Genomic DNA, 6,703 nt, shown 5'->3' with positions numbered 1-6,703 from the left:
ACTGGAACAGGAAACCAAATCTAACCTTCTGCTTTTTAACAAGAAACATATGTGAATGCTCATGATAAATGCAGACTTAGAATGAAATCATACGTCCAAAACAGGTGAGGTCATACATATGTAAGACCAAGTAACAATCAAAGTAAATAAAATAATAAGACATTAGACAGACAATGCTTAAGGGGTCAGTACATCAAGAGAACTTAATTTTATGACCACACATACACTAAATGAAGGGGCAGCAAAATTTATAAAGTAATTGTTAATCAATATTGAGAGATACATTAACAACAACACAATAGTACTGGGATACTTAATGACCCACTCTCATTATTAACAGATCAATCATATAGAACGTCAATAAGGAAACAAAAAGCCTCAAATAAATAATTGGGGAGACTGGGATTAATAGAGAGGTATAGGACCACTCTTCAAAAGTTGAATACACCACTTCCACTATTTATGGAACATTTTCTAGGCTAACCCACATGCTGGGGCACAATTTGAGTGTTTGGAGAATTATGAATTAGAAATTCTATGAGGGTGCTCGCTTCGGCAGCACATATACTAAAATTGGAACGATACAGAGAAGATTAGCATGGCCCCTGCGCAAGGATGACACGCAAATTCGTGAAGCGTTCCATATTTTTGCTATTGTCTAGGTTTTTTCTTAATGCTCCATCATGTCCTTTTCAGATAGGCTACTGGTATGCCCGGTAGCTTGGGGGCAGTGTTAATGGAAACTTAGGTTTGAGAAAGAGAAGCCTAAGGGGTCTACAACATGTGGCCCTTTACAAAGTGGCATTCCTCCAGTTCAGAACCTAAAGCCCCACAGTTATTATTTACCTACATCTAGTTACTAATAAGGAAGTCATTTGTATATAAAGCACAGTGACTATCATTAAGACTTTATGGTGTATCTATTTTTATTAATTTTTATTGTGGCCGAAGTGAATTACAAATCTTTTGCAGTAATATTTAAGGTACATAGTGACAATGAATCAGGGGCATTCTACCACCAGTGTTGTTCTCCCTCCACCCCTGTTCTCAGCATGCATCCCATATCCCCCTCCTTTACTCCCCATAATAGTAGTATTTTATTGTGTATTTTAAATAATCAAAGTTTCCACCACAAGAGAAAAAAAATACATATAGTGATGACTGTTATTGTGTGATTATGTAAAATACAGACATATGCCAAACCACTGTATTGTATTCCTCAAACTAACAAAATGTTATTTGTTAATTATAAGTCATTTAAAAACATTTAAGGTCATCAGATATTTTACATTAAATATTTACATAGTCGAAATTATATGTCAGATAAGAAAAGAGCAAAATGTTTGTCCTTAAATATATCTTTTTCTGTATTTATGTGTATATACACAAGTACATAATAAAGAGGAAAAAAATTCTAGTCACTCAACAAGCAAAAAAAAAAAAAAAAAAAAAGAAATTCTATGAGGTATATTTCCAGTACACAATTCCATGAAGATAGAAATTGACCATTAAAAGTCAAAGTTGGGGAATGAAAGAGACTGGTAATAGTGCTGTTACTGAAAAGAGAACAAATGGTAGAAGTCTGAAAAAAAATTCAAAACAATAAAACCTATAACTTGGAGAAGCAAAACCATGTTCCAAGAAAGCTTCATCAGTATCACCACCAGGAGCACAAGTTGCAGCAGTAATCACCAATACCTGTAAATAGGTAACAAGCCTACAGCCAAAATTAAGACTGAAACTTTTATTTTATTTTATTTTATTTTTTGTTTTTGTTTTTGTTTTTGTTCTTGTTTTATTGGTTCTTTGGCCAAACCTGGTGATGCTCAGGGATTACTCCTGGCTATGCGCTCAGAAATCGCTCCTGACTTGGGGGACTATATGGGACTCTGTGGGACCAAATCGAGGTCCATCCTAGGTTAACGCGTGCGAGGCATACTCTCTACCTCTTGCACCTCTGCTCCGACCTCAAGGCTGAAGAATCTTTAAAAAGTAGAAGAGAAGACCTAGCACAGCTGGTCCTTAGTGGGCAATCTTCCTCCTGAGATCACTATGGAGGAAATGAGGAAACTATTTGAGAAATATGAGGAGGTTGGCGAATTATTCATACCAATAAAAACCCTGGCTTTTATTCACTTGGAAACATGAACCCTAGTAGATATTGCCAAAGTGGAGCTGAATAACTTGTGACACCATGGAAAGCAGCTGTGTGTGCACTTTGCTTATCATAGTGCATCTCTCAGATAGAAACCTTCCTCTATGTCCAACTGCTGAAAAGCAATCTATGTGCTTGATCAGTGGAGAAGGCTTTAGTCGTGGTGGATGACTGAGGAAGATTCTTTGGAAGAGCAATGTTGAATTCTCAGGATAACCAACAGTTTCAAAAGCCCTGAGTGAAGATCCTTCCTGTTAACCACATTTCTAAGGCCTGGGATTGTAGAGCAAATGGGCCAGTTATATGATGAAAAGAGACTACCAGAAATTGGTTATTAAAAGCCTGAAATTGCACAAGAAGCAAGAATAATTCAGATTTGCCCAGTCTACCCCTAAAGTTTGAGTATAACATGTACTAGAAGGTCCTCATTGAGCAGAAACAGGCCAGGTGAACCAAAATATCAAGGAAACCCCTAAGAAGCTGGAATGGAGATATAGGCTACTCATCATGAGTCTCAGAATATGTCAATGAGGTGGGATTTGATGAAGAACTTCATCATAAAGAACTTCAAAGAATGGAAGAGCTCTATAATCAAAAAGTTGAAAAATGAAAACAACTAGGGCTAAAGCGGTGATGCAAACAGTAAGGCATTTATTTGCCTTGCCTGCACTAGTCTAGGACGGACCGCAGTTCGATCACCCGACATCCCATATGGTCCCCCAAGCCAGGAGCGATTTTTGAGCACTTAGCCAGGAATGTCACCTGGTTTGGCCCAAAAAACAAAAAACAAAAAAAAGAAAGCAACTGGAGCTCATGCAAGAGACCAGAGAAGGAGCATAGGTGATGGATGGAAGGAAGGAAGGAAGGAAGGAAGGAAGGAAGGAAGGAAGGAAGGAAGGAAGGAAGGAAGGAAGGAAGGAAGGAAGGAAGGAAGGAAGGAAGGAAGGAAGGAAGGGAGGGAGGGAGGGAGGGAGGGAGGGAGGAAGGAAGGAGGGAAGGGAGGAAGGAAGGGAGGAAGGGAGGGAGGGAGGGAGGGAGGGAGGGAGGGAGGGAGGGGAGAAGGGTGGAAGGAAGGGTGAGTGGGGGAAGGGAGGGTGGGAGGGAGGGAGGAAGAAGGGGGGAGGAAGGGTGAGTGGGAGGAAGGGAGAGTGGGAGGAAGGGAGTGTGGGAGGAAGGGAGAGAGGGGAGGGAGATGGAGTAAGGAATGGAGGAACAGATGACTTGAGAGGGAGAAAGAGAACGAGGAAAGCTGAAAAAGTTAAACTATATCTATTTGTAAGTGACAGGAAAATATATATAGAAAATCCTCAAGAACTCTACTAAAACAAAGAAATTCCTCATATATAACCCTTAGAAACTTGACTAAAATCTCATATTAACAATGAATCAATTAAAGTAGCCAGTTGCAAAATCAATACACAAAACCAATTGCATTTTATAGGCAAAAATTATCTAGATTAGAGGAAAATTTAAAGAACATTTAAGATAGCTTCAAAATCAACACCTCTGAATCAACTTAGTAAATTTTAAAATTTTATACTTTAAAAAATATAAATCACTATTGAACTAAATAGAAGATGACACCAGAAATGGAAATATATCCATGTTCATGGACTATAATAATTAATTTTGTTGAATGACAATTCTATGTAAAGCAATATACAAATTAATGAAATTCCCACCAAAATTCCTATGACACTTTTCACAGACTTAGAAACAAACCTTACCCCAATTTATATGCAATCATAAAACTGACTGAATAGCCAAAGTTTTCTTGAGAAAAATAAAATAAAATTTTATTGCACTTTCTTTTTTTAAAATATATTTTTTATTTAAACACCTGATTACATACATGATTGTGTTGTTTGGGTTTCAGTCATGTAAAGAACACCATCCATCACCAGTGAAACATGCCCATCACCAATGTCGTAAGACTCCCTGCTTCCCTCCCAAACCGCACCTGTACTCTAGACAGGATTTCTATTTTCCTCATGCATTCTCATTATTAGGATAGTTAGAAATGTAGTTATTTCTCTAACAAAACTCATCCATGTTCGTGGTGAGCTTTATGAGGTGAGCTGTAACTTCCAGGCCTTCTCTGTTTTGTGTCTGAAAATTATTATTGCAAGAATGTCTTTCATTTTTCTTAAAACCCATAGAAGAGTGAGACCATTCTGCATTTTTCTCTCTCTGACGTATTTCACTCAGCATAATAGATTCCATGTATATTCATGTATAGGTAAATTTCATGATTTTATCTCTCCTGACAGCTGCGTAATATTACATTGTGTATATGTACCACGGTTTCTTTAGCCATTCATCTGTTGAAGGGTATCTTGGCTGTTTCCAGAGTCTTGCTATGGTAAATAATGCTGCAATGAATATATGTGTAAGGAAGGAATTTTTGTATTTTATTTTTGTGTTCCTAGGGTATATTCCTAGGAGTAGTATAGCTGGATCATATGGGAGCTCAATTTCCAGGTTTTGGAGGAATCTCCATATTGCTTTCCATAAAGGTTGAACTAGACGGCATTCCCACCAGCAGTGGATAAGAGTTCCTTTCTCTCCACATCCCCTCCATCACTGCTTGTTTTCATTCTTTGTGATGTGTGCCAATCTCTGGGGTGTAAGGTGGTACCTCATAGTTGTTTTGATTTGCATCTCCCTGATGATTAGTGATGTGGAGCATTTTTTCTTGTGTCTTTTGACCATTTGTATTTCTTCTTTGTCAAAGTGTCTGTCCATTTCTTCTCCCATTTTTTGATGAGATTAGATGTTTTTTCTTGTAAAGTTCTGTCAGTGTCTTGAATATTTTGAAGATTAGCCCCTTATCTGATGGGTATTGGGTAAATAGTTTCTCCCACTCAGTGGGTGGCTCTTGCATCGTGGGCGGTATTTCCTTTGAGGAGCAGAAGCTTCTCATCTTAATATATTCCCATCCGTTAATCTCTGCTTTCACTTGCTTGGAGAGTGCAGTTTCCTCCTTGAAGATGCCTGTTGTCTCAATGTCCTGGAGTGTTTTGCCTAAGTGTTGTTCAATATATCATAGTTTTGGGTCTGATATTGAGTTCTTTAATCCATTTGGATTTTACCTTCATACATGAGGTTAACTGGGGTCTAAGTTCAACTTTTTGCAAGTGGCTAGCCAGTTGTGCCAACACCACTTGTTGAAGAAGCTTTCTTTGTTCCATTTATGATTTCTTGCTCCTTTATCAAAAATTAGGTGATTGTATGTCTGGGGAACATTCTCTGAGTATTCAAGCCTATTCCACTGATCTGAGGGCCTGTCTTTATTCCAATACCATGCTGTTTTAATAACTATTGCTTTGTAGTACAGTTTAAAGTTGGGGAAAGTAATTCCTCCCATATTCTTTTTCCCAATGATTGCTTTAGCTATTCTAGGGTGTTTATTGTTCCAAATGAATTTCAAAAGTGCCTGATCCACTTCTTTGAAGAATGTCATGGGTATCTTTAGAGGGATCACATTAAATATGTACAATGCTTTGGGGAGTATTCCCATTTTAATGATGTTAATCCTGCCAATCCATGAGCAGGGTATGTGTTTCCATTTCCACGTGTCCTCTCTTATTTCTTGAAGCAGAGTTTTATAGTTTTCTTTGTATAGGTCCTTCACATTTTCAGTCAAGTTGATTGCAAGATATTTGAGTTTGTGTGGCACTATTGTGAATGGGGTTGTTTTCTTAATGTCCATTTCTTTCTTATTACTATTGGTGTATCCATTAATGTTTTGTGTAAATTTTGTAGCCTGCCACCTTTCTATATGAGTCTATTGTTTCTAGAAGCTTTTTGGTAGCGTCTTTAGGGTTTTCTAATTAGAGTATCATAGAGTATCATTTGTAGCCTGACACCTTTATTGCACTTTCTTACATTAAATTGTACTATAAACCTAAAGTAATCAAAATGTGCATAGAATAAAAGTAGACTCAAATCAATAAGACAGAATTAAAAACCCAAAAATAAACCCTCAGATTTTTGTATAATTTATTGGTGACAAAATATATGGTTGCATAAAATAGTTTGGGAAAACTTATTTGCCACCAAAGTAAAGATGAGAATTAGATATCACATATTACATGAAAGTTCAATCACATTGGCTAGAAACCTCAAGATTACATTAAATCCAAAAATTACATTGAGAAAAAACATAGTGTTCTTCAGTCTATAGATCCCAGATTTTTTTAATAATTTTACTTCATTGAGTAAAATAACAAAAACAAAAATAGGCAAAAAATCCTGATAAAACTAAAGGTCTTACATGGCAAAATAATTTTAGGGTAAAGTAAACAGACAATATTATTAAATGGTGACAATATGTGTACACAATACAGTGGATAAAGCATTAATATCACAGATGCTTAACACACACAAAATTCCAATATTAAAAAGTTATTAATTCTATTAAAAATAGGAAAAGGAGACATGCACTTCCCTGAGGAGGATAGTGAGTCAAATATGAAAAAATTGTTCATATTCTTGTATTATCTAGGAACTATAAACCAAAGCAACAATGAGTTTTCATATTGCAAT

General features: G+C 36.7%; 1 non-coding gene across 1 annotated transcript; it reads left to right on the top strand.

Annotated features, from left to right (window-relative positions):
• Positions 1 to 543: 543 nt before the first annotated feature.
• Positions 544 to 650, top strand: LOC126026572 (U6 spliceosomal RNA). Its single transcript, XR_007501795.1, has one exon. It is a non-coding gene; the product is annotated as a U6 spliceosomal RNA (small nuclear RNA).
• Positions 651 to 6,703: the final 6,053 nt, after the last annotated feature.

The sequence above is a fragment of the Suncus etruscus genome, chromosome 13, assembly GCF_024139225.1.
Source record: "Suncus etruscus isolate mSunEtr1 chromosome 13, mSunEtr1.pri.cur, whole genome shotgun sequence".
Lineage (NCBI taxonomy): Eukaryota > Metazoa > Chordata > Mammalia > Eulipotyphla > Soricidae > Suncus > Suncus etruscus.
This window is presented reverse-complemented; position numbering and strand designations above follow the sequence as displayed.